The sequence below is a fragment of the Mus caroli genome, chromosome 8 (assembly GCF_900094665.2).
Source record: "Mus caroli chromosome 8, CAROLI_EIJ_v1.1, whole genome shotgun sequence".
Classification (NCBI taxonomy): Eukaryota; Metazoa; Chordata; class Mammalia; order Rodentia; family Muridae; genus Mus; species Mus caroli.
The window spans coordinates 60587192-60599266 of NC_034577.1; the positions used below are offsets into that span (position 1 = coordinate 60587192).

The 12075-nt window shown below is 40.8% G+C and overlaps 1 protein-coding gene and 1 pseudogene across 1 annotated transcript in view; one reads left to right on the forward strand and one right to left on the reverse strand.

Annotated features, from left to right (window-relative positions):
* The window catches only part of Sh2d4a (SH2 domain containing 4A), a 69160-nt gene that overhangs the window by 37472 nt on the left and 19613 nt on the right, over positions 1-12075 (forward strand). The gene's annotated exons all lie outside the window — the stretch shown is intronic.
* On the reverse strand, positions 262-1441 carry LOC110300051 (annotated as a pseudogene).

The window sequence follows — 12075 nt, forward strand, 5'->3', positions numbered from 1 at the left end:
ACATCAAAATGATCATCCATCATTACCAAGTAGGTTTCATCCCAGGGATGCAGGGATGGTTTAATATACGGAAACCCATCAACGTAAACTACTATATAAACAAACTCAAAGACAAAAACCACATGATCATCTCATTAGATGCTGAGAAAGCATTTGACAAAATCCAACACCCCTTCATGATAAAAGTATTGGAAAGATCAGAAATTCAAGGCCCATACCTAAACATAATAAAAGCAGTGTACAGCAAACCAGTAGTCAACATCAAACTAAACGGAGAGAAAGATTTTCATTATCTTCATCTGTACTACTAGAATCTGAGTAGGTGCTAGAGTGAAGTGCTCTTTGCTATCATCCGTGATATCTTGTCTGGATGCCTGGGAGCCACCACGATGACTCTGATTAGTCTCTGAAAAATCTGTCCCAGGATCTAGTAGCTCCTCAACCTCTCCAGGCTTTACTTGAAGCCCTTCCTCTGAGGAGGACTGCAGATCATCTGTTCGTCCAAACTTGGGACTTCTGCCTCCAGACATACTCATGTTCTTTCGCTTACCACAGGTGGCCTTTGCCTCTTTGTATGCAGCATCTTCCTCAGGAGACAATTTCCTGACCCAGAGGTCCAGCTTCACCCTGTATTGTTTCTGTAGCTCCTCAACCTGATTGTTATAATGCTCTTTCTGGTCCTCTGGGACTCAATGCCATTGCCTGCTAATCTCATCCCAGGGCTCCCTAAAGGACAGATGCCTCAGCTCCAGACTTGACCATGAATCTTGGTGAAATTTGTGATATGCATTTATAGGGGGTTTCCTGGGTTCTTCCTGAAATTTCACATCTGAGGAAACTGTTTTGGGAAATTCCATTTTTAGAAGAGACTTTATGTTTTTCATATCTCCTTGTGGCTTTGTAGAGACATTGGTTAGGTGGCTCCGGGGCACCACAGATTTCTCAGGATGCCCTGAAACAGGATGGTTTTTCTTGAATTGACCCAACTTTTCCTGAAAGTCTTGTTTCTCTTTCTTGAAGTCTGTGATATTTCTCTGCTTTATCTCTGCCGGTAGCTATTTCTTAGCCAGGACATTGGTCAGCTGCACATTGCTGTACCTAGGGTACATCTGATGGTATTTGGCTCTCTGCTTCTTGTAAAAGTGCAGTCAAGGGTCTTTTGTGTCAGTCAGGATGATGCTTGACTGTGTTATTTTTGCGAGTTTTTTTCATAAGCTCTTAGGCTTCTAGCACTAATTCTGTCAGTGTGCAGAGCTTCCTTAAATTACAAGAAATCTCCATTCCATTTCTGTTTGCACATTTCTCCTGAAAACTGTCCAAAAACTACTTTGCTCCAGTCTAGATCAGCCTGGCTCTTTTTGAATTCTCTGGAGTCATCTGATGGGACATTATGCTTCATAAGCCTTGGTTATCAAGTGATGTCATTAGTAACTTAACTTCTGTGCCCACTAATATCTCGTTGTGCAAATGGGTCCAAAGCAGCTTGAACTGCTTAGACACATACACACACACACACACTACTTAGTAGATAGCTTCTGAAATCCACAGTTTGTGAATCTGTATTTCTTTTGAAATAAATTTGCTTATATGTGATACTGGTATAGCCTCTTTTGTTTCCTTTTGAAATCTTACTAGAAGTTGCCTCCAGATCCTCTGGTCTCGTCAATGCTTGCAGAAAAGTCTGCCCTATGCTTCAGGGATGCTGTATCTTCTGGACTCTCTAGATGACAGTTGTGACTCAAAGAAGGTAACCACAGTGTAGTCACTGTCAGGTGCCTCTGAACTGAGTTAAGAAGTCTTTATATAGGAGAACTGGAAGCCCTGCCCTTAGCCTCCGGTAGACTCTTCAGCCAAGGGCAAAAAGCAGCCACATTCTTCACCAAAATACCACAAAACAGTCTTTACCCCAAGTTTTGAAAGTCTTCTCCTCTGAAACCTCTTGGGTCAGGTCAGCACAGTTCAAATTTCTCCCATCAACAAAGTCTTCCATATTCAGTCTGTAGTCCAACTCCCAACAATGGTCAGCAGCAGGTGTGAATGGAAGTCCAAGGATCTGGCAGTTGCTCAGTTCCACAAGGCAAGCAGTCGAAGAAGAGAGCGAGTGTTCTAGGAGGTTCAGAGTTTCAGTCCAGACTCATCAAAGCAGGAACACGGCAACATCCACCCAGGTATGGTGTAGGAGGAGCTGAGAGTTCTACATCTTCATCTGAAGGCTGCTAGCAGAATACTCTAAGTTATGTTTTAAAGACTGCTTATCCTCTCAGCCACAGCTCATTATTTTATACTCAAACTCAATATATATCATATTTGATATAAATACTTGATGTATATTATTCTGGATCAAAATACTTGATATATAATATACTTAATATATTTTATACGTATATATTATTTTATACTTATAGCTTTGACTCTTTGACCTACTTTTTTTGTTTGTTTGTTTTTTGTTGTTTTGTTTTTCGACACAGGGTTTCTCTGTGTAGCCCTGACTGTCCTGGAACTCACTCTGTAGTTCCAGGCTGGCCTCGATCTCAGAAATCCTCCTGTATCTGCCTCTCGAGTACAGGGATTAAAGGTGTGCGCCAACACTGCCCGGCTCTGACCTACTTTTAAAATGGTTTCATAGATATAAATGCCAGAGAAGCCTTAAGACCTTCATATTTGAAGGCCTTTGCCTTGACAATTGGTTCTAGTGTATTGCTTTTTCGTCATTTCCACATTGCTGTGTGGGCCTGTAGGAAGGAAGTCATAAGAGCAGTGACTGAGGTTCTCCCAACATAACCATTCAATGCTCTAATTCACAGAATAAACGAAACGTGATCTTTTATTTAAAGGTGTATCCTTAAATCAAATGTTAGAGGAGCGGTTCTCAACCTGTGGGTCATGACCCCTTTGGGTGTTCAAATGACCTTTTCATAGGGGTTGCCTAAGACCGTTAAGAAACACAGCTATTTTCATTAAAATTCATAACAATCGCAAAATTACAAATATGAGGTAGCAACAAAAATAATGGTATGCTTGGGAATTACCACAACATAAAGAACTGTATCAAAGGCTTGCAGCATCAAGAAGGCTGAGAACCATCGTGCTATAGCCTTTTTATTTGGAACATCCCATAGCCACGTGCAAAGATTTTGCTAGAAAAAAATATTAGACAAATTGGCAAAATATTCCTTTGCTTCTGTTGTTTGAAGAACGCTTTGGTCAGATCTCTTTTTAAAGAATGCATAGCTATTTTCAGCAATAAAATTTATCATCCTGCCTTTCACCTTGTTAGTTGGAAGAAAATTTTCTCTCCTGATATTTCATAAACAAAAGGCCACATCCCAGTATGCTAAAAAGCTAAATATTAAAAGCATTTTTGGAAAATTTCTTCTATTAAAGTGTCAGGGAAGAGGGCGGTCTGATCTTGGTTAGTGCAGAGAGACTGCTGACTTTTTCAGCACTTAAAGTCACTTTATCTTGATTAATAACAAAATTAGATTGCATATCTTTTAATGATCGATCAAGCATTTGTGAATTTCTTATGTATTCATTTATTCTCCCAATATTTATGGGGCCCTATTGAGTGTGGATTGCTGTTTTATTTTCTGTAGAAGACTCAGGTGATGCTGGACCATGCTGCATGCTATTTTCCTCATAGAGGTTATTATTCTAAATATCCTTCTATATCATAGAGCATCAGATTTAAGAAGCATAGTTGAATCATATGGTTAAAAGCTCAGTTGTTTGCTTTAAAAAGAAATTCTCGGTTTTATATTAATTCATTATTTTTATCTTTGTCCCCAAAATTGAATGCAAAAAGTATTTTGTTTATTAGAGACTTCTGATTTAGTTGAAATACAGGGTCCCTGGCATTTGTCTGACTGTATAACTCTATTTTTAAATAAAGTGAATATTGAATGAATGGTTTTGCGAATCAATTTCACAAGTGAATATAATTAAAATAATCCTTCTCACATGACACCTATTCTCTTGGGGATTGCAGTTTTCAGCGCTATAATAACTACAGCATCAGCAGCATCAATCTATAACGCCATTGCTTATGTAGATAAAATCACCATACTCCCAGGTCTAATAGCATTTAAAATACACTATCATTTGTCCAACTGGATGAGCTACACTCCCAGATCTAATTGAGACCTTCATCCTGACTTGGTCTGCAGGATGCTCCGTAGCAGCTTCTGTTCTTATTAACTTTCCATTTCCCTTGTTATTCGGGGGAAGATTTGTATAGATACTAGTGGAGGTATTTTTTTTTTAACAGAGCAAAAGCAAAGCAGATGTGACAGTAGTAACTCTGGCCATAAATTTTTCAATAGCTGCTGATGTTTCTTGAGGGTAACAGGTAGAAGAGAGCTGTGGAGGCTGATGAATGTAGGAGAAGACCCTCTTATTCCCTCTGAGAAAAGAACAGAACAAGTTTTAGGTTCAGAGTGGACAGGGGACTGAGTCTCTGCCCTCATACCTATTTGCAGGTTACCTTACCTTTTTTGGTAATACACTTGATACAAAGCTCAAATGATGTATGGGAGTGGAAAGTGTGTTAAATGCCAAAGTCACACTGGTAGAGGGCATGTTCTCTATGTTTCTTTTGTATAGGCGTAAATGAAGAACATATTGGTCACCTTCAGAGAGGGTCAGTAAAATCTCCAAGAAGCTCATTCTTTGGAGTGCTTAAGTGGCAGGCATATTTCTGAGATTGTCTTTCCTCTAGTTTAGACAAAGGAAGCCATCATGTTTGAGCCTGTAAAGGTGCTTGTTTTTTAATACTAAAATTTCTTGAATGTGTGGTTTTCAGTCTACCACATTATATACGGTGCATTTCCAGAACTGGTCAAATATAGGTCATTATATCTCAATGACCGTGCTCTATGCATGGCATCAGTCCTTCATCTGACTTTAACCCGCTGATCACCTTTAACCTTGGACCACCTTGAGGAGCAGAGTTTTGATAAAGAATTGTCAATGGTATGTATGAAGAGCTTTAGAATTTACAGCGCGGTTTCAATATATAATTTCTGCTTGAAATCCAATGTGTGCTCCTTGGTTTTGAAAACTGAACAAACCTAGAATTTAAAAGACAAAGAAACGATGACATTCTGAGTGCATTGTTGGAGGGGTATTCATGACCACAGGGGTCTCTTTAGACCCCGCCATACTTGTTTCAGTTGACACTGTCTGGCACATTGTGTGTGCTTAGCTCTTGGCTATTTCAAGAATATTAACAACCCTGTCCTATCTGATAAATTCAAAACCAGTGAGCAGGTTAAAACTGTTAATGAAGGAAGAGGAAGGAGAAATAGTTTAAGGTAAGTTTCAAAAGTGAGTGCTGAGAGAGCAATGCTGTACTGTGTGTGAGAGGATGGTTCTGGGGGGCCTAGGTGACCTATGCAAGAGGTTTAAAAGGATACACTTGCACAGGTAATATCACTGAGCAAGAGATGAAATGAGGGGGTGGTGTCATTTGATAAAACACACAACACTTCTGCATGAATGGGTCACTATTACATGCCTGGTAGCTTAATGCTCATTCAGGAAACACTTAAGAGTCTCAGAGTTCAACAGCTGGCAGTAGTGATGGTGTCTCTGACAAAATGTGGATCCAAAAGTCTCTTGCTTCATGAATGTATCCATCACCTTAAGGTCCATGGGAGCATCATCTGTGACCCTGGAAGAAAAATCAAGGTGAGATCTGCCTCCTAGCTTTCATTGCACAGGAAAGTGATTCTGTTTGCAAGGCAATGCTCCATGGATCTCAGGTCAATGAGGAAAAGGAACATGAACCTGTCCTGAAACCCACATCTCTTGAGGACAGAAAAGAATTCAAAGGTTTTTTCAAAGTCATTTGGGACAGTTTAAGAAACAATTCTAAGTTGTTTGTGATTAGGGAAATGATCTCTGAACTTTTCTTTTGATGCTGAACAGCTAGCTATTGTTTAATAATACTAAAATGAGAAAGAATATGCCATGTGGGTATGGTATGTGTTTGGGCATCCAGCTGTGGTCCTGCATCCTCTGCTTCCTCTATCTCTGGATGTCCAAACATGCTGCTGCCTACTGGGTTTGAAAGGTGAAGCAATGTCTGGGAAAGAGTGGGGTTCTGCAGGATCCCAGTGCTGGCTGGGAGTGGGTGCTGGAGGTGGGAGTGGGGTTCTGCAGGATCCCAGTCTGGCTGGGAGTGGGGCAGGAGAGAGATGGCCTTATCTGAGGATTTTAGTGTTATGACTCTTTTAGATGAAGGCCTTCTCCTAAGGTCTTCAATGAAATAGCTCTCTTAGAAGCTAGAGAAAGTACCCAAGGAGCTAAAGGGATCTGCAACCCTATTGTCGGAACAACATGATGTACTAACCAGAACCCCGGAGCTCTTGTCTCTAGCTGCATATGTATCGAAAGATGGCCTAGTCGGCCATCATTGGAAAGAGAGGCCCATTGGACTTGCAAACTTTATATGCCCCAATATAGGGGAATGCCAGGGCCAAAAGAATGGGAATGGGTGGGTAGGGAAGTGGGGGGCGCTATGGGGGACTTTGGGGATAGCATTGGAAATGTAACTGAGGAAAATATGTAATAAAAATATTAAAAATTTAAAAAAATTAAAAATCTAAAAAAAAAAAAAGAAATAGCTCTCTTAGATAATCTTAGATTGTGTACATACCTTCATTCGGGGTGAACCAGGGTATATGTGGACATTGGAGAGTGGGCAGGAGTTTTCAGGGTAAATGAAAATGACTGGCTAGAGTTTAAAGTTCTGTGAATGCATCATTAGTATGGAGACGTTCTAGGAATCCCCGGTACTGCCTGGGTTGGTTCTTGGGTGTCTGGGGGTTGGGGGAGTTTGTAGTTCTGACAAACACTACTCAGCCTTCTCCAGGTAGAGAGTGTGGAGAGTCAGGGTCACCAAACAAGGTCAGGGAAAGGGAAGTCCTGCTTGTAAAGGGAGTCCTCCATTCTGCACCAAGCTCAGGGGAACTACCTGGTCATGGTAGATTGCAAATTTATATAGCAAGGTTTCCCTACAAGTGGGGTTTGGAAAGTCTGTAGGATTCACTAGTTTTGTAAGTCATAATCATAAGTTATCTTTTGACCTGTGTCTGGTTTTCCTGTGGCTGAAAGAGTCAACAGTTCAGAAAGCATAGACATTTACATAAGCCAGTGTGTATTCCCACACAGCTCTGAGACTCAGTTTCTTTATCTGAAAATGAGTTCTAATACTATATTACTAGTATAACATCTGACATTATGACCTTCAAGTGGCTAGCAATCACTGATAAAGTTAGTATAAATTGAACCATGTACCACAGGTTTAGAAAGCTTGAAATATGCTGTCCATATATAATGGTCCATTTTACCAACTAAGGCAGTGAAACCTTTGAAAAAAAACTAGACCCAAGATGTAACACACAATCAGGGTGACCTTTCCCTTTCAGCATTCTGGGATGGTTGCACAACTTTGGTAGTGCTGAACTCCACAGGGTCACTCCTTAAATTAAGGAGTCGTGTTGATGTCCAAAAGATATCCAAGTTACCCCGGGACATTATGAGAACAGGACACACCAAATCATCAGCTCCTGGATTTTGGTCATTGAATCATTTCTATGCCCTACTGAATGGAAACACAGGGCTTTTATGTGCTGGTGTGCTGTCAGGCAGCTTGGCTCAAAAACTTGGTTGCCAGTGAGAATGGAGACTTGATGACCTCAGGTCTGTGGGAAACATTGATAGATCAACTTCTGAAATCACTTTACAGTTCTAAATGTTATAGAATTGTATTTAATTTAATTTAATTTAATTTAATTTAATAACAATACAGTTTCTCAAGATACATTCAACAAAAGCTGGTAGATTCTATCAACCTATGGATTCCTCCAGGTAGAAAATATTTCCTTTCTATCTTCAGGGGGATAGATGAATATCCATTTCCATTAATGTTTCACAAATTACTTAATTAGGCTCATGCAGATATGACATTAGGCAACAGAATGTGAAACATGTCTTGAAAGCTGCAAACACAGCAATTCATCTTTCCCCATTTATCTTGAGTTGGGAACATCTTGGATGTGATGCAATGAACAGATGCCAAGATGTATCTGTGAACTTTTCACGGAAGAGCCAAGACAGAGGCGACATCCCCAGCGGCTGCGAATATCCAGGGAAGACTGATTTCAGACTGTGACAAATTGTATATCAAGCTTGGCACCAACCGTGACTCCTGCTCAACTGTGGCTTGTGTGCTTGATGCCTCTGTCAGCCTCACTGCAGAGAATGAGCAGCACCTTTTGCTGCCAGTGTCCATTGAGCCTGGAGCCATTGAGCCTGAGTGTCCTCCTTTGGGCCTAGATTGCTTTTTCATCCACCCAGACATGACCTTGACTCTACAGAAGAAGCCCAACGTCTGCCACTCTATTAGATTGTTATCAGATCTTCACAATAAGTTGGCGATAGATTGTGGTAGGATTTGACCCACAATAAGTCTGAAAACTCATGGTAAAACACAAGTCCAAGATGAGGCATTTTTTAATGGCTCCGGGCCCAAGAATGGGCTTTTGAAGAAGCTGCTTAGAAGTTTCTGTGGGTCATGTAGTCTACAGTCTGACTCTTCTTCAGTGACAACCATGAATGGGGACAGCTTGTAGTTCTGAATTACACGATTTCTTGATGATGAAATCATGCAGGATTCAGGGCTTGAAGGATGGTTTAACAATTAAAAGTGCCTGCTTGCTGTGCAATCATGAGAACTACAGTCTAGTTCAGGAAAGATCCTTTCTCAAAGGAATACATAGAGAGTGATAGAGGATTATACCAGATGGCTTCTTCTTGCCTCTGTGTGTGCAGAGGCACATGTACCTGAACACTCTCATGAACATACACTCTCATAAACACACACACACACATGTACACATGAACACACATGAATGAATTATGAATGAATGAATAAGTGAAGGAATGGATAAATGAATGAATTAATTAATGAAGCCTTTAAAATAAACAACATTGTATTTTTGGAACATTAGTCCTCATGTGTATATTGACAATGGAAAGCAGTCTCCACCCTACATGTATTGATTCAACCAACCAACCATGTCTCACAAATACTCGAAAACACTGCATTTGTACTGGTAATTCTAAGTACAATAAATACTTAGAAAGTAGTTATCTTGCAGTATGATTTAATGTAAAGAAGAGGAAGTATATAGGTTAACTGCAAAAACTGTGCTTTCTAATCTGAGAGACTTTGAATATCTGCAGATTTTTAAGATTATCAGGTGGGTTCAAGAGATTGAGGAATGACTACATGCAGGAAATTGTAGGAAATTTTTCAGTAGTATTGTTTCCAATTAAATCGTATTAGCTTAAATGATGAAAATCGAGAAAGTGTGGTCATAAATTCATTCAAGAAATATTTGCTGAATACCTACTATGTACTAGGTATGAAAATTTAAGACATATTTTATAATAAAATTGATAAAAAAGTCTTCCCTCAGGAAGCGTATGCTTTGGATGTGGGGGAGAAAAGATAAAGTTATCTATGAAGTCTGGTGAGCATAAGATCTCTGGGGAAAATAAAGCAGAGCATGGAGGCTGGGAGGTAGGTGGTGTCTGGAGAAGGATGTTCTGCAGAGGTGATGCTGGAGCAGAGGCTGGAGAGGCAATGTGGGTGGAGAGGCAATGAGGGGGAAATGTGGTCCAGGCAGAGGGAACTCCACACACAAAGACACTGAGTTGAAGGCATCTTTGATGTGACCAAAGCAGGATGGCAGGTAATTGGCAAGGACGAATGAGAAGGTTACTCCCAAATCCAGAACAAAGGTGATGAGACAGGCTCTCCTTGTAAACATCAGGTTAGAAAGAAGTCTACTTTTCTAGCGTTTTTAGATAAACAGGAAGGCCAGGGCCTGATCTCATCTGCTGTTTACTTGTGAGGCTCATTCATGTTATCTCCTTCCCCACTGTGCCCATATAATTACACTGTAGAGAAGAAAGGATTGGGTTTACTAAATATAGCACTCTCCAACATCTGATTATCACCTGTCAACCAGGTACTCTCTGTGTTATTTTCTTACTGTTTTGTCCTTCGGGGGATTATGGTTTTAAACTTCTTAGTAAACAACAACAACCTGGGCAGGGGGCGCTAGGGGGGTTGGCTGGAGTGATGGCTCAATCATGAAGAGAACGATATGCTCTTGAAGAGAACCTGAGCTTTATTCCCACCAACCACCAACATCATGCAGCTCACAGATTCCCCAGACTCCAGGGAGTTCAACACCCTTTTCTGTCTGACAAGGGCTCCTGCACACATGCATACACATAAACAAAAGTAAAAGACATTGTCTTTCTTGTTCATCCTGAGCCACAGAGTGGGTCGAGTCCTGATGTGATGTTGTAACTATGTTTTGATGTTTTGAGGTTATTTAAAAAGAAAACAGGGCCTTGGGAGATAGCTCGGTTAGTAAACTGCTTGCTGTGCCAGCAGGAGGACCTGACTTCTGATTCCCAGGTAAAAATGGGGTGCAGTTGTGTGTGCCTACAATCTTAGAACTAGACAGGCAGAGGCAGGCTTACTGGCCAGTAGGATCTAGCCGATCAAAGATCTCCAGGCTCAGTGAAAGAACTTGTCTCTAAAAGTATGTGGGAAAAAGATTAAGGAAAACACTTGATGTTGAAAGCTAGCCTCTACATGTCCTCTCACTCCAGCACAGAGGAATGCCCACATATGAGCAAACACAAAGAGAGACGGAGACGAGGAAAAAAGAGAGTGTGTTGCATAGCTGGTTTCTCGGGTAAGACATTCCATTCAGGAAAAGGGAGGCTCACAAGATGAAGAAGTTGTAAGCCACCCCACCCAGTCCAAAGTTAGATAAGCAGTAAATAACAGGGTTGGGGCTTTTCAGTGGCTCTACCTGCAAGTTGGGTTAATGACTCCAAGGTCAGAACTTGTGAGTGGTTACTGTGCTGGTGTGGGCTTGTTGATGCATCTGCCTTTCAGTTGTCAAGTGCTCTTGTAAGCACCCCGTGACCTCCATCTTTCCTCAGTCTAGATTTGGGGAGAACGTTTTCTTCATAACTAATTTGTTCACATCTGATCAGGAAAGGGTGTACCAAATGAGCAGAGTTCCTTTCTTAAGTGTTTTTTTGTTTGTTATTTGGGTTTTGTTTGTTTGTTTGTTTTATTTTTGTCTTGTCTCTCCTCTCCTCTCCTCTCCTCTCCTCTCCTCTCCTCTCCTCTCCTCTTTTCCCTTCTGTTCAAGTTTAAAAATCAAGAGCAGTACATTTATGTTCTGCAGGCTCATAAACAACTTCTATAAAGGATAGCAAATTTTAGTAGTCATTTCAACCACAACAGCTTTCTTTGAATTCTAAAAAACACTGTGTGTGGCAAATGATAGGTGCTTGACTCTGGGCAAGGACCTATTTTTTTGTTTGTTTGTTTGCTTGTTTTGTTTTTTTTTTAAGGAAAAATATAAGATGTGTGCAAATTGAGTTTAGCACAGTTATGGGGGTTACCGCCTTATTGCTGGTTTATGGTTCTCTACAGATATGCAAATTAAGGTTCTCATCAAGATTTATGTTTATTGTGGTAAAATACTTTTGTGGCAAGGAAGTCTTTGTGTACATTTGTGTGTAGGTGGGGGTGTATGATATATGTACCTGGGAGAGGATGCACTTGCCAGTACATGAGTGGCCAGAGGCCAGAGGTTGGCATTGATGTCTTTTTCTGGGGCTTTGCACACTTTTTGAGACTTGGTCTCCCACTTAACCTGGAATATATTGTTTTCAGTTAGACAGGTTTGGCGAAGCCCCTAGGATTGACCCTGCCAGCTCTGGGGTTACAGGCACATGCCACCAGGCCTAGCAACTACGTGGACACTAGGGATCCAAACTCAGGTCCCCTTACTAGCATGGCAAGCACTCTACATGTTGAGCCCATCTTTGTAGCTGGAAAGTCATCATTGTCATCTTTTTGGTCTCTGTGGTCAACTTCTTCTTCTTCTTCTTCTTCTTCTTCTTCTTCTTCTTCTTCTTCTTCTTCTTCTTCTTCTTCTTCTTCTTCTTCTTCCTCCTCCTCTTCCTCCT